Below are 22,877 nucleotides of genomic sequence, written 5' to 3' on the forward strand. Positions count from 1 at the left end.
GGAGAAGGGGAAGCATGGCAGAGAAGGGGGAGCATGGCACAGAGAAGAGGGCACATGGCACAGAGAAGGGGGCACATGGCAGAGAAGAGGGAGCATGGCAGAGAAGGGGGAGCATGGCAGAGAGAAGGGGGAGCATGGCAGAGTGAAGGGGGAGCACAGACAGCATGGCAGAGTGTGAAGAAGGGCCAGGAGAAAGGGGGAGCAAAAGCAGCAAGGCACAGGGTGATGAAGGGGGGCCAGGAGAAGGGGGGAGCAAAAGCAGCATGGAGGGCGCAGTGTGATCATAAGGAGGCACAGCATGGTGATGAAGGGGCACAGTATATGTGTGTGATGGCACAACGGGCTTGTGGCAATGTAATGTGTGTGTGGTAGGTGGTGGCTAAATAATGGGTGCTATTTTCTTTGTAGGGTAAAGATGGGGCAATTTAATTTTATAGTGGGGACTATTCATTTAAGATGGGGTGGTTTGGGCGCTATTAATTGAATGTGGGGCTGAGTTTGAGGAGCATGAGGTCTATTTATTAAATGTGAATATGAATTATTTAACGGCAGTGATGGTTGCTGGAAATAGGTATATTTATGATACGTAAATGTGATTAATTTATTGCGGGGCTGTCTGGAGGGAGGGAAATAGATTTATTAAATGGGAATACTATTACTTTTTTGTTGGGGCTGGAGGAAGGCCTAAGTATTATTTGTGGGTCCTATTGATTTAACGCCGGGGCTGGTTGAAATTTTCTAAATGTACCCATTATTTTTTCCAAATAGGGCCCTCAACAGGATCCAGACAAGCCGAACTAAAGAAACCAGCGGCCACAGGTGGTAAAAGTGACAAGAACAGGTAGGACAGTCTGTCAAATGTTCTATGTCTAGTGCAGGCTTGGCTAACCTGTGGCACCTGTGGCACAGGTTTTGTGAAGCTAAAAGTCCCAGCATACCCTTCAAGTAATAGGCTGCTATATATTGGCAAAGAAGACTGAGGCTTGTAGTTTCACAACACCTGGAGTGCCACAGGTTAGCCAAGCCTGGTCTAGTGGGATAATCCCGATTTATGGTGACTGTTCTGCCCAATATACGGTGCAGGTCAAGACTGTGTACATAAAGAGTACTCACACTGCATTCTTTATATACTACACTATGGTGTTAGCTGTCCTTTGTGGCCTGACCACTCCCACTCTAGTGTCTGGTCTCGCCTCTGTGATGGTTGGCCACACCCCCTATGGTGGGCCCCTAGCATTGCAGTCCCCCTGTGGGCCCTTCATGCCCCAGTCCGACACTGCATATGGGAACACGTTGTTGAAAGAGCATGTAAAAAAGACATTTGGAATCTGTCCGTGACTTTGCAAAAGGATTTGAGTATTCAATTACTTAGAACTTCTGTATGAACTTTTGTCTTTACCTCGATGTGCGCCGTTTATATGTATTTTGTCTGTGTATGATTAGGATTTGGTGGTATCCTTTGCATATAGTGGCAGCAACTGAGGGAGAGCACTGTGAAGGAGCTATTTCTTCGATTTTGTTTGGGTCTCTTTTCTTTGTTTAGCTGTGTGTCTGTGTGTGCTAGCATAGGAAATATATCAACAGATAGATGATTACATTAAAAAATTAAATGTAATGTTTCTGGATTGTGACCTCACTTTTTTAAACAACTTCTGCTGTATAGTCACAGAACAATACCTGTCCCTAGTTATATCTAGAGTGGCTCATCTGCTCTCCCTTTGTCTGCATGTTTACCTGTAAAAAAGTAAACACAGAAGAAGACCAATGGGGCAGGTCCTGAAACACCTGAGAAGGTAATTTCAGTATTTAAAAGACAGATCCCCACAACAGCAAACTGACATTCACCAGTGATAGCTGAAGTCAGGCTGGACAATTGGTCCCTGGAGTGCTTCCTTTGTCCTGATCTATCTCTACATGTCTTAGTTAGCTGTGTGTTTGACCAAAGGAGGTGTGACAGTGATCCAGGACCGCTACCTTGCTGGTATCCTCAAAGGAGACAGGGGGATAAGCTTGGGTGGATAGACAGCAACCTATGAAAGTGATTAGGATAGTGCTGAGGTGTTTTCAATATACTTTGTATGTTGTCTATGTCAGACTGTAGGACTATTTATTCTGGGTTATTATTTATATATTATTATCGCTGTTTGGTGATACAAGTTTGTTAAATAAACCTATTTATTTTATTTTGGATATTTGCCTTGGTGATTCTTGAACCTTTGATAGGTACCAGGTAAGCCAGCTGTGCGGCACAGAATGATACACTAAGCCCAGTATACTCACAGATGTCAAGATTGTTTAAATTTACAAAGAGCTGTACTAGACATGCAGAGCACAATATATTAATTTTGGTCACACAAATTAATCTCCACCATTTTTTGACCTCAGTCACCGTATGTCTAGTTAGAACCATAGCATTGACCTGCATCATGATCTCCTGCCAGATTGGGCCTTTTGCTGGGGGGAAGAGTTGCTGGCTGGCAGAGTGCAGCCTCTTTGCCACCATCTGGAACAACACTTCCACCTCCCGATTATTGTAATTTGTTTGCCTCCGTTTTGAGTAGAGATGGTCACTGACCCCCGTGTTTTGGTTTTGGATTCGGTTTTGGATCTGGATTACCGTTGTGTTTTGGTTTTGCAAAACCGCCAATGCGTGTTTTGGTTTTGGTTTTGTTTGGTTTTGTTTTGTAATTTGTTATAAAAATTACATTTATTGGTGCTAAAATAACATAATTTAGGTATTATTTTGTAGCTACATTATTATTAACCTCAGTAACACTAATTTCCAGTCATTTTTTTATTCAATTTTGAACACCTCCTATGTCACAATATGATTTTCATACACTTGAAAATATAAATTGCTGCAGTTCTTGCCAGTGATAACAAAAAGGCCATTGTCATGCCTGGGCATAAGACCAAAAATCCACCTCTTAAGTGTGGAATTATTTTTACACGAATCCTGGCAAGAGTTGTCTATCCATTTGTAGCATTTTGAAAGCCACACTCAGTAGAGGTAGGGACCTTAACCATCTGGGATCCTCATCCATGTTTCGTCATTTTTCAGTGAGTTATTGGAAAACTGTTGGGAAAATCAGAAACTTCGGTTAATAAAAAAATAACAACAAGCATTCCAGCATAATCTACCTCTCTTCTCTCATCTACATCCCAGCACCTGCAATCTCCCCCCCCCCCAACAATTGGCAGTTAAACAATCCTCTGCAAGAGGAAACAAGATTGAAACCTGTCACCCAGTCGCAAAGCGGATCACAGACGCCCTGGGTACTATGCTAGTGTTAGATCTGTGTCCAATGTCCACTATTAATACAGTTGGTTTAAGACATTTAATTAAGGTGTTATGTCCCTGTTAGTAAATTTTATCACTATACCATTTTACTAGAAAAGCTTATTCTCTCCTGTACCGGAAAGTTCCTAAAAATGTCATTATTGGGTGACAAAATGGTATTCTACCCTCTGTACACTTAACCACAGATATGTGTACAAGCGTAACTGGGCAAACAAAAGATTATATAACTGTGAAAGCCCACTGGGTTGTCTTTCGCCTTCCCCAGCATGGACAGCAGCAGCATGTACCCAGGTACATCACATTTTTTAGAAGTAGGCTACTCTGTGTATCAGCAGCTTCACTAAGAGGCAAACAGCTGACAAACTGTTCCAAAAACTAAGGGATGTCATTGAAAGATGGCTAATCATTCTTGGAGTCTCCTGAGGATATGTCATTTCTGATTACGACCCCAATATTGGTCCAGCATTACAGCGGGGTTGAATTCCATCACATTTCCTGTTTTGCACACACTATCAACTTGGTGTTACAGAACTTTTGAAAAATGACATGCAAGAGATGCTGTTTGTGTCCATAAACATTTAGGGTCAATTTGTGGTTTCTGCAACAGCATGTAGGAGAATGCAGCAGCTGCAAGAAGACAAGCATTTGAGGGGAATATACTTTAGTCCAGCGAAGTAGTTACCTGTGAAGAAAGTGCAGACACGGTTAGCTTGAGTCAAGTGATTGCCTTAATAATAGATTTTGAAAAGGTGCTACATAAAATTATAGTGTGCAATAAAACAAAGTAAATGTGCTAACTATATTTTAATTGTAGATTAAATACTTTGTTTTCTTTGCAAGGATCCCAGACTTATCAACATCTTGTTGGGACGTCTTCTCCTTCAGTTTCTCTGGCAACTGCTTGTTGTGAAAGAAATTGCTTTCCCAAGACACCCATTGGTGATGCAGATGAGTCCGCTCAACATTTTGATATTTACTGTGCTGTAAAAGTATTGCCCAAAAATCGTGACAGCTCTGCCCTAAAATCAACTAGTCATTCCCTTTGGAAGGCCATTATCAGCAATTACATCATACTACACAGACTTCTATGATATTGGGATGAATTAGTATTGTTGGAGGAAGATTATCACTAAACCCTGCCACCTCTCCAGTTTCGCAGTGAGCTATGGTACAATAAAATGAAACTGCAGATTTAGACCAAGACTGTCAGCCCTATTATTTCTATTTCAGCAATTACAATTAGCAATGGAGCAATGGAGCTCTTCTCTTTGGGTGTTACCTATATAACGCAGCACAATTTGCCTGCAAATTCTACAGACAAGCCTGCTTGTCTTCCTCTCCATCAATGACTCTTAGCAATTGAGCACTCGTCTTTGGGTGTATATTACACCCAAACATTATTAGTGAAAATTATGAAAAATACAGTTTAATCCCTGATAGGCCCTCCACCATCCTTTGCATGACAGATATGACTTTTGACAGCCAGAAATATTAATGCACAATTAGGGAGGAAACCCCAAAAGCACTGAGGAGTGCTAAAAATTATTTAGTAGATACTGCTGACAGATATGACTTTTGACAGCCAGAAATATTAATGCACAATTAGGGAGGACACCCCAAAAGCACTGAGGAGTGCTAAAAATTATTTAGTAGATACTGCTGACAGATATGACTTTTGACAGCCAGAAATATTATTGCACAATTAGGGAGGACACCACAAAAGCACTGAGGAGTGCTAAAAATTATTTGGTAGATACTGCTGACAGATATGACTTTTGACAGCCAGAAATATTTATGCACAATTAGCGCTGGGGAGTGCCAAATATTAAGAAAAAATAATAAACCTCTATCCTCCTCTCTGCACTAGCGATTTTGGTTAGAGCAATTGCAAGAACAATATTGTATTCTCTGTCCCTGCTCTAATTAGCCTATGACTACACCCTACTCTCTCCCTCTGTCAAATGGCGATGGATTGCTGTGGAGGCGTGTATTTATAAAGTTGAAGTATCGCGAGAACTGAGCCCCGAGATCCGACGACGTCACGATGACGTTCGGCCTCGATTTGGATTCGGAACGGGCGGGAGAGTACCGAGCTGCTCAGCTCGGTACTCGGATACCCAAAGTTCGGGTGGGTTCGGTTCTCGGAGAACCGGACCCGCCCATCTCTAGTTTTGAGGCTGAAACGGAGAAGCCAGAGGCCTGACTTTAGGCTGGTTGGTCTTTGTCAGCCATGTTATCCAAAGACACTCATTAGCAACAATAGTTACTCACTATTGTCTCACATAGGGCCTTGTACGCAACAAGAGTAATGAATTATTTGCGCAAAGGTAGAAGTAGTAGTACTCTGGTAACCAAGTGGAAATTGAATCTTTATTTGCTCGATTCTAATGAAGATTCTTTGGAAAGCTTGGAGCAAGAAGATTTTTTTAGATTACAGTTGTTCTTAAAAATTATCTTTGGTTTCTCTGAAAGTATCGATCTCAAAGTAGGATCTTGCAATAAGATTGGATAATGTTCTGAAATAATCTTTTTGACTTTATGAGATGCATTATTAAACTTGGAGATAAAGCTATCTCCCCAGATGGTAGTTTGGCAGACAGATCTTTAGAACTACATGTAAGTAGATTCATTCTATCTATTTGTCTCACTTCCTCTAATGTGGTAGACAAGTCTTGTGCGGGATAGCCTCTCTCTCTAAAAGAAACAAGCATATCTTGTGCTTGTTGTTCAAAATTATTGGTGGTTGAACAATTACGTTTGAGTCGCAAAAATTGACTCTTGGGAATATTGTGTTTCCATGGCTTGTAGTGAGCACTATCAAAGTGTAAAAAATTGTTGGTGTCTACTTTTTTCTTATAGTTACGTGAAGCAATTTTAGATCCATCTACAAATAGTGTTAGATCCAAAAAGTCTACAGAAACCCTACTGAGGGTATGAGTGAATTTTAAATTATAATTATTTGTATTAAGTTGTGATACAAAGTCAATAGCTGATTGATCAGTACCCTGCCAAATAATCAACAAGTCATCTATATAACGGCCATAGAAGACCATGCTCACCCCCAGATTGCAAAGTTGCTAATTTTTTTGCTTTACTTTCCTTAATGAATCAGCCCATAATATCCAACAGTCCTTCTCCCTCACTTGATATTTCTCAAAATGGATGTAGAAACTGGTGAAACAAAATGGTGGCTGCTCCCTCCTATTAGCTATAATGATGAAATGTCACCGCTGTGACACTTTTTACTTGCAGTTTACTTGCGGAAATGCTTCTCATTTGCATCTAACAGGTTATTTATATTAGATATCACAGTCCCAGAACCCCTGGCTGTGTCTCCCTGTATTATTACCCTTGAAATGTATTCACAGTCCTGCAAAAGGATTTTGAATAAATATCTTCAGGCCTCTCCACCAATTCCCCATCTGACTAAGCTTTAGCCACAAATCTCAGTCCAGCAAATAGATGGTTCAATAAATAATGAATACTTATCTGACAGTTCTCAAGCTGTCGCTTTCAGCATGGCTCCTCTCAGCAATGGATCCTGTCAATCTGAACCACTCTTCTCCAAACGACCTTCTCCTCACAGTCCTAAAAATTCTTCTCTGGTCCCTTCCTCTCCTTGACTGGAACTCTTAGTCCCTCTCTCAATAGCTCTGGCTCCTGGCTCTTAACTTCTCTCACACAACCTCCTCTCAGCCCTATCAGCTCTCTAGCTCCTCCTCTTCCTGCTTTTCCCAGCTTCACACACAGTTTTCACGCCCCTGCCAGCTTCTCTCTCTATTCTGTCCCACCAAAAGGCAGTCTGCAGGATTTAGTTTCCAAGATGGTTAGCAACTTTTCTTGTTTTAATTGTTTTACTGTGACTTGACCAGTCAACTACAGTCTATGTATTATTGTCATCCAGAGCTGTTAGCTTTGTGTCTATTGCCGACTTTCACTCTTCCCACTCACTGCTTGATTTCGCTTCTTGGATGTTTTGCAGCTCACAGAAGGCTTTGTTAGTGCATTCTTCAAGATATCTCCTTGGGGTGGACTCCTCTGATGCTCCTCATGGTACTTATGCTTTTCATTTGAACGTTCGCATTAATGCTCTCAACTTCAGACACGCTTCCTGCTTCCTGTTTAAATATCTTTACAATTTTTTTCTCTAATTCTTGTTCCACCGTCCTGCTAGATGTTGCTGTTTCATGAAACCCCATATCTCTGGATTTTAATCTCCAGGCAATATCCAAACATGATACATTCTACTGACTTGGGATCCAGTTTCTTTCTCCTTTCTTTGGGTATGTGAATATGCCTTACAGCCATAGACACCGAGATGACTGAGACTTGGCTTTTCCCAGATCATGCCTCCAGCTACATTTTTCCTTTCACAGCTACTGTGGGCACAATGGTTAGGAGTCATACTGTGGAGGACACTGCTCCCACCGAAAAAAAAAATTCCAGGCCTACGTCACTTAACATAGTTCTTGCTCTTTCAACAATTTTATGGTTTGCTTGCTCAATCACACCATGTTGTTCTGGCGTGTAGGCGATTGTTAGTTGATGCTGTATGCCATTTTTCTTCAGGAATGCAGCTAAAGTCCTGTTCTCTTACTCTACACCATTGTCAAATCTCAAAACTCTCAATTTCAGACCAGTTTTAGTCTCCATAAGGCTCTAGTATTCCGCAATTTTGTTAACAACTTTACTTTTGGCTTTCATGAAGTATACGTGCATCATCCTTGTGCCTCATCAATGAGTATCATGAAATATTTGTAGCCACTAATTGATTCCACCTCCATTGGACAACACACTTCTGTGTGCACTAGAGTTAGCAGTACTTCAGCTCTATATAAAAAATTGTGGTTATTGGTTCTATCAGGCGCTTCACTAAGGCATGCAGCTATGTATGTAACTTAGAATCTCCACTAATATTCAAAAACTTCCATACTGTAATCAAAATAATACATACACTTGCGCTTCCGTCTCTGCAAACTAGGGTGATCACATACATAGAGCCCTTCTCCACAGAGAGATTTTCTCTTCTACCTGGATCTGACTTCACTTTCAAACAGGGTTCATATGTACATGCAGAAAATATATAATGGCAAGCATAACGTAATATGTAAAAAGAAGGGTAAATAAAAATGTCCACCACCACTATATGGAACTTGATTGTTCTCAATTTGTGATATCTAGACAACAAACTTCAAAAATCCAGCCATGTTCTTCTCACTTTAAAAGTGAGAAGTCCATGTAGCAGCAGCCCTTCTTGTGGCTGCCTGCCACATTCAATGCCGAGTTGTTTGGTTTGTCACGCTTCTTCTGCGCACCACTTAAATCCTTCAGCCTGTGTTCAGATGCCTTGTGCCCCATCTTGTGATATACAAAGCACTTGTACTTGGGCTTTTTGGAGTTGGTACTTTTAGTGAGCAAAGCAGAACCCTCAGCATTTGTCTGGATAGAAATGCGTTCTTGGCACTTAAACAGTTTGACCCTCACGATTTCTGTCATCAGCTTGGTATCATTGGACTCCCAAGCTACCACCAGGAAATTGAACTCTGCCATCAGATTTTGCAGCATTGTCATCGCAACTTTCTCATTGTCCACCTCTGCTCATACAGATGCCAATTGCTGAGCTATTGACAATATTTTGACAATGTCCTCGTTCATGTTCTTGCAGGCACTTAACTTGCAGTGTATGTCTTTATTCTCCTCATCCGACCTTTGTCTTCATACGCCTTTTGCAGGGCTGTCCGCATGTCTTGTGCTGTTCCACAGCCAAGCCCACGGTCCCTATGGCTCTATTGACATCATCAGCATTTGGACCTGCTCCTAGATCAATTGTGACCTTACATAACTTTTCCAACTTCAGCTGCATTTCCATGACAAATTTCCATATTGCACAATTCTCTGAGCCTTTTAGCTTTGCAAACCTAAAACTTTGTATTCCCTTGAAGACTCAACTTCCTTTTATTTTTGTGTATCTCTGCTACCTTTCTTTCGTTTAGAGCTTTTTTCCATTGCGCAGTGTTGGGCCTATAACTTATTGGCAGAACCTTTTGGTGTCTGTAAGGTGTCAGCAGTGTTGGATAGGGATGTTTGTCCACATATTGTTAAACTTAACCAAGTTGTTGGGTTATTTGAGATCAGAAATAACAGCAGTGATGCATGTACACACAGGTTTAATTTCTGCAGCAGTTGTAATAGTTATAGAATGCAGTTAGGGTCATAGGGTCATTCAGTAGGGTCATATGTTCATACAGCAACAGGATACTGATGTCATTAATCACCTCTGCTTGCACCAGTTGGCACTAGAGTACCAACAGAGAGAGTGTGAGAGAGTAGATAGCATACAGCACGTACTGCTCTCAACACCTTTTACAGACACCAGCACCACATGTAGAGGGTCCTTTGCTAATTGTGAGTAGTTTTTATTCAGAAAAGATGACATACACTGCATTCTGCATCAGCAGCACATGCTTGAGATGCTTCTGTCTCAGCCTATGGGTGTAAATTCTCTACTCTTCATTGTGCCTTTTCTTAGCATAAATTGCACTAAATTTGCTTACAACTCAGCATCAAGGCTTATGTCTCACAGCTATGCTCAGATTTTTTTTTACTAAAGTTCCAGTTATGGATATAAAGATATGAGCAGTGAAACTTGTTTCAATAAGTTCCATAAAGTAGAGGTTAAATTTACTGTACCTAATTGTTGTTGTTGTTTTCCTTACTTGCAAAAGTACAAGGAGCATATAAACTTGATTAGTTAGATAGAATACCCAAGCATTTCTCTAAAATTACGTGTATTTATTGAAATATTTGAAGCCAGTTTTTCTTTATGTGCCCCATGCTTTGCTAATTCCTTATGAATTGATATGCCAAAAAAATTACTACATCCACTGTATGCAAATAATGGAACCACTAGAAAATGTTATGAAAGGTCAATTTGTGTTTAATCTACTGAAAATAGTTTAAATAATATTGATATGTGCATAAGTAGAAACTATGCAGTGCATTGCAGTGTATATCTCTTGAGCTAAATCCAACTACTGTACTGGGATGTGTGTCACACCTTATGCACAAAACTTTGATCAAGACTAGTTTGAATGGATTCTTTCCAAAGGTCACACTATAATTTTTACATGAATTATCTTACTTTGCCAAGAACATATTAAAACACTGAAAACTCACTTATCATTTCCACATGAACACTTTTTTTGAATATATGTCTGATTTCCAGAGGTGTTCCCTTCAGCACATAGTTCCTTCAAGAGCTGACTTTGATAAATGATGATGGGATACAAGGTTACCTACACCTTAGTGTAATGAGCATCGTGATTGAATGTTAGAACTGACTGATTTATTATTTGAATAAATACATATAAAATAGAGCCAGTCACTGCAAGAATTAGCAGAAAATTGCTGTTCAGTGACCGAGGCAGAAAAGAATTCCAGGGCAGAAACAGACAGAAATAAATAGAATGAGTAGCTATGGAGATTCTGCATAGAGGGATTATGTCTTATAAATATAACAATGGTATTGAATGGATTACTTAAACCAACAAATGACACTAAATATGTTTAGATCCTCAATGTACTAATAGATAAAGTATAAATTTCTAATAGATAAATTTCTAATAGATAAAGTATAAACCAAATCTACTAAATTCTTATCTTATGAAAAGATGTGAAAAAACAAACGCCTTGGCAGTATTCAGTATCTGTGAGAGTTAACCAATGCTTAATTATAATAAAAAATATATGTATTATTTTTATTCATTGCTTTCTTTAAAATCACTTCAGATCTTTCAAAATTTATTGAATTTGTCATGTTTTGTGCATGTTTAAGCAATTTTTTTCATGTAAGACATATTGGAATGGTTATTAACATGGGCGTAAGTGTATGAGAAATAGGCCTGATGTCCCTGATGTAAAGTGGTCGCATAAGCTACTGGTGCAGACCTGAATGTATCTTGCAATAAAATTCTTAACAGTTGAGAACATAACATAGACCTTTTGCCATGGGCTAGGCTCGAAAACACTATGGGGAGGAACAAAAAACACAAATATCAGCGCTGGAATGTTGGATATCACCTACTAATTACTGAATCTGCAATATTGATATGTAAAAACCACAATATTTATTGTATGATAAAAAACAAATAATACATCTGAAATCAGTGCACTGATTATACATACCACATGAAAATAAATAAGGGATAAGAACCCTCGCAATATAATAGCTTCAAAGTAACATCTGTGATAGTACAGACAATAGAGTATGTTTGTGTAGACATTTGGTATAAAGGAACATTCCTGTCATGCAGTTCCTGATTGAAAAAATAGCGTGTGGTCTTAGTTCTGAAATACGATACATGTATAGAAATCAATGGTTAATGACAAAACCTCAGGATGTCAAAAACTGTTGGCATATGTAACTGTCAATAGTGGATATCCTGTTGGATATGATAGACAGAGAATACTAGCAACAGTCACAATGCCTTCTCCTAACTCCGTAGTGTTAAGGATACGACCAAGGATCAAGTCCTATCTTTCATACCATGGGCTAAACATTCGTGATGTGTCCAATGAATTAGCAAATAGAATCAAATGCAGCAAAAGGTGAAATAAATAGTGATACTTTCCTGGTCCGTTGGTTAAGCCCAGATGGTAATAATCTGGGGAGAAGCAGTGATCAGTCTGTATATCTTCGGGCTGATAGATACAGCACTTGGCTGTTCCGGAAGCTGTAGTACATCTGAGGACATAGGACTGGTTGTTAGATCCAATCCGATCGTATTCTACTATGACCTGACACTGAAAAGTCATAGATCTCAATCAACTCTTACACGGCATGTGGTATAATGATCGTGTCTATTCCTTTCTGACGCGTTTCATCACACACAGGTGATTTCATTAGAGGACTTATGAGGTCACATTAGAGGTTGGTCTTATTTTAGAGACGGACATAATAATTCGCTGTTAATTAGGAAACCAAATGTCTACACACAATCAACTTGATTACATACTGATTATTCCTTCACCGTTATTTTTGTAACAAGTATCAAATATTAAAAAATACTTTTGTATATATGTGCACAGAGAATATATACATAACCAATCACATATTTCAATATTCAAATATAACCAACTCTTATCTTAATATAACCTATCAATCAATATATGCGGATTGACAAAAAATATCTACTATATAAAAAAAAACAAGCTGCAGCGCCACCTGCTGGGCAGAGTTATACACTGACCTATAAATTTCTTGAAGGAGAAGTGACAGTTGGGAGTGGTTGGTGGTTGCCGGGGGTGACAGTGGGGAGTTTTTAACACCTTAAGTAGCTTGATTAAGGATGTGGCGATGAAGATGAAGGCTGAGGTGATGGAGAAAAATGATGAGGTGGTGACATGTGGACAAAACCACGTTAAAAAAGGGCGCTTGCGTTGGGAAGTAACGCTCTTCCCCTGAGGAGGCCTGGGCTAGGCCCAAATGCATGACAAGAACCTTTTTAACACCTTAAGTAGCTTGATTTGACTAGAATGCATGAGTATCATGCACGGGTTAACTTGTAAATACATATAATCCATAAAATGATTTGATAATTAAAATTAATATATCCTCCAAAATATTTTATTTTATTTTATTCTGATCTATCTCCAATTGGAGATGAATATCTCTTCTAAACCAAATAGTTAGTGTTAGTTTGACCAATATCATACGTTAACAATTCTGAAACCAATTCACTTGTTAGACAAATTATTAATATTATTAGGGGATCAAATCCCCAACTGGAACCTATAAAAGTAAGTATACACCTATAAACACCTAATTACATATTATTATATATGCAGGTATCTATGAATATCCACACACATCCATTAATATAATTATATTTCAAAAGGAGAATCAAGCAACAATTGACACTAAATATGTTTAGATCCCCAATGTACCATAAATTTCTAATAGATAAAGTATAAACCAAATCTACTAAATTCTTATCTTATGAAAAGATGTCGTTTAGTTCCACCACTTAATTTAATCCTGTTGGATTCAGTGTGTTTAATTGTTGAATCCAAAACACTTCTTGTGTACATAACCTTCTATACCGATCCCCACCTCTCAAAGTATTTTTGATATGTTCTACTCCACACACCGATAGATCTTTAATATCTCTATTATGAACCAAATTAAAATGTCTAGCAACACTATGATTCATTTTCTTATTCAGAATATTTCTTCTGTGTTCCAAAAATCTAATTTTTAAGGGTCTTGTAGTTCTCCCTACATAAATCATACTACAGCTGCATCTTAATATATATATATATATATATATATAAATATAACTTAGCAAGTGTTACAATCAATAAACCCTTTGATCCTATATTTTCTGTGTGCAAACTCTATCGATCTATTAGCCAAATCTGTACGCGTAGTACATCTATTTTTTCCACATTTGTAACAACCTTCTGTTCTATTGGGAATCTAATTTAACATTGGGGTGTGTCCTAAGGTTTCTGATGGTTCTTTCTTTAAAAGACTAGGGGCTAGAATATATTTTAGATTTATATTTCTTTTCAATATCACTTTAGGATTATCAGGTAGTATTTTCCTAAGCACATTGTCGTGTCGTAAAATGGGGTAGTTCTTTTTGATGATTTTTTTATCGCCATAGATTTTTTTTATTATACTTTGAGATAAAAGCAATTGAAGATAGAGCTTCTTTATTTTCTTTTTCTATAGTTTTTTGTTCCAATGATGTTTTAGCTTTCACCATAATACCTCTGTCCATAACATTAACCTCCTTCAGAGATTTCATAAGTAGATCCTCAGAGTAACCTCTCTCCCTAAAATTATCCAACATGTAAAAGACATGTAAAAAACATGTAAAAAACAATCTTTGAAGTGCAATTCAGTTTTAGGCGCATTAATTGCCATTTTGGTATGTTGCACTTCCACCTACTATAATGTGCACTTTTATAATGGATGTAGTTGGCCACGTCCACTCTTTTTTTAAAAGTAGACATTTCTAACCTACCCTCCCGAAATGTAAACTGCAAATCCAAAAAATCCATGTCTGTCCTATTGAAATGACTAACAAACTTTAGATTAAATTCATTAACATTTCATTAAACTATGGGGAAACAGCCATACAATGTGCAAGTGGGCGCTGGGCCCTCGTCTCTGCCCCCTTTTGCGGGCTTGTCACAATTTTTTGCCTGGTGAGTCCCTCCGCAGAGTAAGCAGACATGGCCGAGCCTTCAGGTCTTGCCACGGCCACATCGCCCTCTCTTGAAGGCATAACAATGTTGCACCTCGTAGCAATGGCCTGCGAGGCCTCCCCCACCATGTGGGCCGCCGTTTGATAGCTGCAAAGGTACCAACCTGCCCCTCTTGAGTGACCTTAAGCCTTATCGTACTCCAGCCAGGTACCAGGTTGAGATGACATCTCATGAATCATTTGAAGGTACTTAAGCACCTCCATGTACATCCTGATGTGATACTCCAGGTAATAGGCTGTGAATAACTATGTCCTGCTCAATCAGTTGTGGTATGTTTTAAAACTAGCCTCACTGCCACTCCCTTCACCAGAGCCACAGCTGCAGCTTTCTTCGCCTTCTTAGTAACTGTAAACATGTCAACGTACAGTCCGTTGAAAATCTTGCGTTGTAAGCCTGCTAAGCCTACCAGTCACATGAGATGAACCGGGAACCCTGCTGAGGCAAAATATACTTGCGCAGCATCTTCACTAGCTTGTGGTTACTGTTCAAATTTCAGTTCTGAAGCAACAAATTATTTTTTCAAGGAAAACTTCCTTACCGCAGTACACCCTCCAGAGACTCAACTTTATCATAAGGATACTATTTGTGCTGCACCTGTTCTGATGCCTGTGGCCCTTGCTACTGAGGATTCCAAACTGGCAGGCCATTCATGTCCCTCTAAATCTGAGGAGGAATGCACGCACAGAAAGGTCAACCATCTATGTCTTTACTGTGCCAATTCAGAGCATTCCCTGGTTCAGTGCCTGCTTTGTAGACCCAAATCCCCTTTGGGTTACCCCAAAATATTCTATGGACGTGGACAACAAATTCAAGTTGTGGTTGCTTTCTAAACCTGCCCCAGAGAAGGCACTGTTCCTTCAGTCTGTTCCGGAGAGGTGCTGTCCCTCCAGCATACTCCAGAGAGGGCAATGTCCATCCAACCTCCTCCAAAGAGCATGCTGTCCATCCAGTCTGCACCAGTGAGGATTCTGTCTCTTAAGCCAGAGATGCCTTACAGTGCCATCAAGCATACGGATACCTTAATGGCCTCAAAGCCAGATATGCCTTACAGAACCATTTAGCTGGAGCTTCCCCATAGAACTGTTCAGTCAGAGGTGCCTTATGGCTCTATCAAGTCAGAGGTGCCTGATAGTGGTCTTCGGTCAAAGGTGCCTCAAACTGCTGTTTGGTCAGAGGTGCCTGAAATTGCTGGTTTGGTCAGAGGTGCCTCATTGTGCTGTAGACGAATTCTGTTCCCAGTCCGGGCTTTCTACCATGTTGTGTGCTCAACCCAAGCCTTCTGTCAAACGTGACTAGTCTGGGCCTTCTATCAAGCATGCCCAGATCAGGCCTTCTGTCAAGCATGCTCAGCCCTAGTCCCCAGAGAGATGTGCTCCGTCTGAATCTGAGCTATCTGCTTCAACCAAGATTTATTTTTCCTGTACTGCTCTCCCAATGGTGGACTCCTGTCCTGCTGTCCCAAAGGGGGGACTCCTGTCCTGCTGTCCCAGTAAGGGATTCCTGTCTTGTCGACCCAGTGGGTGATTCCTCTGAGCCTGTTGCACAGCCAGAGTGTCCAGAGACTGCCGCCCAGCCAGATTGTCCAGAGGCCTCTTCTTCTGAATCTTCAGACCCTCCTCCAGTTTTCTTTGATGCAAACCTTAAACAGTTTGTCTAATGATTATGATTTTCAGAAGGAAACCACAGACTTGGGCCTTCTCTCTTCTTAACTCTGATGATTCCATTATCCATAAAACTATAGATAATGGAGTCATCAGAGTATGAGTCATCATAGATACGCAGTCTGTCAGAAATACATTTCATCTACAGTCAAATCATCAGCTCACAGTTCCTCTGTTTCCATTAACATCCCAGCCTGTGTTTCAGCTCCTACACTTTTCCATAAATTATCAATGCGTGTGGTTATGATCAGTAAATTTATGTCATCTAAAAAGAAATTTAGCAAGAAAGAAAAACCCTCCCTATGCCACATCAGTCACAACGAATACCAACCCAGATTACTAGCCTCATGGGTATATCATCATCTTCATATTTGACTTTAGGCTGAGATTCAAATTCTGACGTTCTTTTAATGACCCTTGAGAGCTAGTTGACAAACTATATATGTCTTCTTATGCTCTTAAAGATCCTGGTTCTGTCTGCACTCAGATGGAAAGGTCCTGGTCTACACTCGTTTGCGTATCCTAGGAGTTATCATATAAAGCATAAAAATAAGAGAAGAGCCTGAATTTTGAGTCTGTAGAGTTTTTGGATTATGCTCCTTAAAGGGGGGCTATCATAGGAATCATCATTATTTTGAATTAGGCCTGCAATACCTCTGTGCTACCAGAGATACTGCTGTTATACCTGAACAGTTTCCCCTTGCCTGACTAGATTGTGATCGCCTGTGGCTAGCATTTTTAAGACTGTGTTTTCAAACTGGCCAGTGCCAATTCATTTGTCTTTGCTGCTGCTGGTTTCTGTGAAACTCCTTGTGACTAAATGAGTTTGATAACACTGTAACCATCCTGTTCCTCGATTCTCACAGAATGTTTATTATAGTAAGTACTTTTTATAGCCTTTGCTTTTGTTCCCCAGCTCAACAGACTACAACTGCAGTATCTAATTACATGTGGATAAAGATACACTGTAACTCATTGTAAATATGTATACTGTTTATTGTATCTTGTTGATATTGCATGGAAGCTGTTAGTCATTGTCCTTAAATTGAAGCCAGGTGGGTTATAGGTAAGGATCAGATTGCAGGATGCAGGTGAGGGGAAGGCCATTTAGTATCCATTATTCTCAACATAACTAGTTCAGATATTTTGTCTAGGGCCCAGCAGGGGACCTTCTGTGGAAGTAGAGCTCATTTTCACTCCCCCTCCAACCCCTGCTACAGCACCCTCCAATGGTTAAGAAGGAAATACCCAGGGGTTTGCCCAGGGAGGGGAAAGACTGTGGAAATTAGACCCTAAATATAAGGAGCCACTCCAGGGGTGGAGGATGTTCATTCTGTGATTCCTGGAAGGTGCAAGGTCTGTTTTGAGTTGTTGTTCTCTACCAGAGTCGAGATATGTAGCTGAGAGAGATCCATGGGCCATCAAGTCTCGGCAGCCAGGTGATTGTAACTCCTTAAGCTAGCCGGGTAAGGGACAGATGGTGTGGTAAACCTGCCTGGCATTTATTTACTGTGTGTACATAATAATCTAGTGATTGTTTTTATTACAATAAACGTACTGTTGTACTTTTCTAACTGCATTTTCCTGAGTGACTAATAACAACCTTAGAAGGCCACTGCTTCCTCCACTTCAGCCTCGAAGTGGAGGCAGACAAATTTGAGAGTGAGCAGTAGTGAGCAGCACCCCCCCCCCCAATGAAAGAGTTTATTTCTTTGTTCTAAAATCTAAAAAGTTTTTTTTTTGCATTTATACTCAAAATAATTTTGTGAGGGGCAGGCAGTGACATCTTTACTAAGCAGGCAAAAAAACAAGGTTTTGTGCTTGAGTGTCCAGTTGGTATATATTTCAGGACTCCCTATAATGAGTGTGTACAAATGAAGGAAAAACAGGGGAGATCCTTAACCCTCTATAAATACTAAGTATCAAGAGAAGAGTTCCAAGGCAGTGTAGGGTAATATAACCATCTGTAATAGTAGACAGATGGAGGGGATGCACTGTTAATATTAACAAGCAATTTATGTACACCAATAAAGAAAAGTAAATAAAGTACCTTTTCTAGCGAGAAATAATCACATACAGTAAAACAACGTGATAAGATCATGCTTCTACAATGAGAAGAATACAACACAAAAACTTCTAGAGAGTAGTAACACTGGAGACTAATAGCCACAGTCCTGCAGAGTACAGTTGTAAAGAGTTCATCAAAAGAGTTTGTGATGATTTAAATAAACCCTGCGTTAGCAGCACGGTGGCTTAGTGGTTAATACTTCTGCCTAACAGCACTGGGTCATGAGTTCAATTTCTGACCATGGCCTGATCTGTGTGGAGTTTGCATGCTCTCCCCGTGGGTTTCCTCCCAGTGCCCCTTTGTCCTTCCTCACTTCACAAACATACTAGTAGCTTAATTGGCTGCCATTAAAAATTGACCTTAGTCTCTCTTGGTCTGTGTGGGTGTATGCTAGGGAATTTAGACTGTAAGCTCCAAGGGACTGGAGCTTATGGGAGTGAGTTCTTTGTACAGCGCTGCAGAATTAGTGGAGCTATATAAATAGCTGCTGATGATGATGATAATATGGTACCAAAAATAATAGTTGTGAGTATGATGAAGACAATATGAAAAATATACAGTTTTTAATAGTCTATTCCATAACTAGCACTAGCCTGTTTTCCCACACTGTCATGGAAATCCCCCTACAGTATAAATAAGCCTTGCATATGTTTATGTTTCATTATGCTGTGGATGGTCTGCAGTAGGCTGGGACTTGTAGTTCTACTAAGTAAAATAGTGTTTTTTACTTTTTCCTTCTTTACTTTCACTTTAGTACAATACATCCACCTCCCTTGGGGTGTAGGAAGAGCCATAGTGCTTTCAGCGCAGTGCTGGGCCTCCCTAGGGGGGCCCCACACATTTTTTTGTGGACCCCACTACCTAGGGAATCCAGCCCCTTGCTGAACAGTCTGGGGTTGTCTTGTCACCATGGCAGGTAGACCTCCTGCCATGTGTCCTGCTGCAGTAGTGCTAGAAGCTCCTACTGGTTGGCCTAGTGATGGCTTCTGTGAAATTGGAAGGAACACGCGCAATTAGTAAACTAATTTGCACCCCTTGCATTGTAACATGATTTTCCAGGAGAAAGTTACTATTTTTTTGTTTTACTTTCCTTAATGAATCAGGCCCTAAAAGTGTAAGCTTCATCTACACATTTTGGTTCATATTTCCTTATAAGAAATGGATTTGTGAGAGAAGAGGATTGTTTCTTAAAAACGTCCACCTCAGTGAAATTCTGCCTCATTTTCAAAAAATTGCACTGTGGGGATATTTTTGAGCCATGTGTGATGGTGGCTGCAGGTCGCTGATATAAAGGTATTACAATTTACTTGTTTAGGTTTTAAGTGCAGTTTCCTCAGTGTATATCTCCAGATCAAGAAATTCAACTTTGGTGTTACTGGTGTTGGCCGTAGATTGCATATTCGGACTATTGTCATTAATATAAATGATAAAGGCTTTGAGGTTGTTATCAGTGCCTTTCCAGATACATAATATATTATCTATGTATCTCCTTCAAACATAAATGTCATTGATAAATGGGCTGCTTGACCAGATACAAATTTTCTGGCCATTGCTGTACCCCGGATCTATTTGTAATAATTGCCTTTAAGCCAAAAATAGTTGTGGTTGAGTAGAAATTGGATTGGAATCATTGATAAACTGAATTTGGGTAGTGGAAATATTAGATTGTTCAGTAAGTATTTCATTGATATATCTACAGCCAGCTTCATGATCAATCACTGTCCATAATGATGACACATCACAATTTAGTAGTATATATTTATTGTCCCATGTCAGATTGTTTAGCATTCTTAGAAGATCTGAGGTATCTTTTAGTTAACTTTTTTATTGTGTCACATGTGGTTGGAGAAACTGGTCAATATATTGAGAGAGGTTGGATGTAAGTAATCTAATACCTGACACAATTGGTTTATTAAGTGGATTTTGCAGGGTTCTGTGTATTTTTGGAAGGCAGTATACAACTGGAATATGTTAGGGTGTTTTTTGTATAGAAATTCCATTTCCTGTTTGTTGAGGATGCCATCCATGGAGGCTTTCATTATTAATTTGCCAATCTGCCTATTGTAAACAGTGGTAGGCTCATGGGGAAGGAGTGTATAGGTAGGTTTGTCCTCCAACTGTCTGATTATTTCATTTTCATAATCAGGTCTATTTAGGATTGTTTTTTTCCCCTCCCTTAGCGGTTAGTTTGATCGTTATTTTCCTATTGTTTTGTAATTCCTTAAGGACTGTTTTTTCTATTCTTGTGAGATTAGAATTTTTAGGGCTATTTCTGAGAGATAGTTTATCTAGATCATCTTCTACCAGTTTTGGGAAACTGTATACATAGGACCTTTTAAGATGAATAGGACTGAAGGTTGATTTGTTCCTCAAATTTGTGTGTTTGAGGCAGGCATAGTCAAAACCACAAATAATAAGAAAAGTTGGCGCTTAGGATTAAACATATAAAATATCCACATAGGTCCTAAAATAAGTAAAGTCACTATTTCTTAATAACAGTATTCACAAGGAGCATGAGAATTCCTCTTCTTTAATTCTCTTCGTTGTGGATATTCCTCCAATGGACATATGTAAAAAAATATAAAATTGACATAGTATAGCCTGTTTATGCCATTCAAATATTCACACGAAAAGACCTTTTAGTGACCCGTGTTTTCTATTATACAACAACACCACGTGATGGAAAAGATCCTCCTTTAGCCCCTCATGGGTATGCACTTACTAGAAGATAATAGGAGACTAGCAATGTAAATCTGGCATGTATATTCGTCTGTCTTCGTTCCTGATCTTTATCCCATAGAATAAACCTCCACTCCGTCACAATTATAAAAAAGAGAAGATTCCATAGTGTAAAATCCTCACAACATTTATTAATAAAAAACCGCTCATGGACAACTTCATAAACGATGATAAACAGACACCGCTAGACAAGGAGAGGGTGGACCCTTACCCTGCAATCTTTCAAACAAGCGTGACAGATCTTATTGCAGCCGCCGTAGATGTCCCGGTTAACAGTTCAGTGCTGCACGCCGTTCAAAGAGGGCTGGGGTTTCCACTTCCAAATTCCCCTGTCCAGCGTCTTACGTCACTCACTGACGTCCGCCGACGCGTTTCGATTCAACAATCTTTATCCAGACGCCTGGATTTGGATTTTGCCTTGGCCCTTTTTCCAATTAATTTTTCTTTGTGTAAACAGGCCTTCTTTTGCTTTTTCAGGTTCAGGGGTTTGCTGATAAGAATTAATTCTAGACCAGGATCTGGATTTGTAGGTTTGTCTGGACCTAAAAAATTCAGAGTATAGTTGTCAGTATCATTAATTGAAGTCTTATGTCTAGTAAAATCCTGAGTGCTAGTAAGAACTTCTAAGAAGGAGGTTCTAACCTATTGAAAATCTTCAAAATCTTTTCACTTGAATCAGCACCTTTTCCATAACTTTTCCTCACTATACTACCGTTGTGGTATGTCGATTTTTCTTTTCTGTGTGGGCTCGCTATATATAGGGGTTGAGTTGTTCTTTTGTTGTAATTTTGGAGCTTGCTTAATCAAGAGTCATTTATTGGTGTATGGTTGTGTGTACACAGACTGATAATTTTCCTATTGCGATGGAGGGAATATATTTTCACACTTTGTTTTCTAGTAACTGGCCATTCACTTTGGGTTATCCTTGATATTCCATTAGTTTTGGCCTTTTAGGACTTTTAGTTCATTGTTCCTGGTCATTTTAAATGTATTCCTTTTGTGTGTATAATATTATCCTCAATCATTTTGATTTTATTTTGTGTCAGGGTTTCAAGGTTTTATAGTCCTCCAAATGCTGAAGAGATTTGAGCTTTTGTGGGATATTAGAAATTTCTTCTTCTAATTTTGTTAGGGAGGCTCCTTTATCCTCTGTAATAAGTTTAATGAGGTTTATGGAACAATCATCTAAAATTTTGATCAATTTATTGATAAAGTTACAGTTAATAGGAGAGAAGATAGGTTTTTCATGTAATCTTAGTCCTCAAGGGATAAGGTCATGTTCTATATATTCCTATATACTACCCTATAATGTCTTGGAACTCTTGTTTTGTTCTTGAGTGTCAGCAGCATTACCCCCCCCCCCAAAAAAAATCAATACATTTCTTTTTACCAAAAACTAAAGTTTTTTTTTTTGCTTTTGCACTCAAAGTAATTTTGTCAGGGGCAGTCAGTGACATTTTATATTAAACAGCATAAAACAGAGTCTTCTGCTTGAGTGTAAGCAGCAGTACCCCCCCCCCCCCCCCCGCAAAAAAAAAACACAGGGTGTTCTTCTCTTTGACTCTGAAAAGCACAACACCAAAAAATATAACATTTGTTTGTTAAAAAATAAGAACCAATTTTATCAATTATGTGTTCATTGTGGAGCAGTGTAATAAGAATTGTAAGATAACATTCTCCTATCCGTATCTCATTGGGCATTCCCTCGGTGTGTTGGCAGGCAGCTACAAGTAGCTCCAACTTGTTCAAGTAGCATAAGTCCTGGCAACCATCAAGCACTCTACAGATCAGGAGCATCCCAGTAACAGTACTGGAAGTAGCATTATTTTTACTT

This window comes from Mixophyes fleayi, chromosome 10, assembly GCF_038048845.1.
Source record: "Mixophyes fleayi isolate aMixFle1 chromosome 10, aMixFle1.hap1, whole genome shotgun sequence".
NCBI lineage: Eukaryota > Metazoa > Chordata > Amphibia > Anura > Limnodynastidae > Mixophyes > Mixophyes fleayi.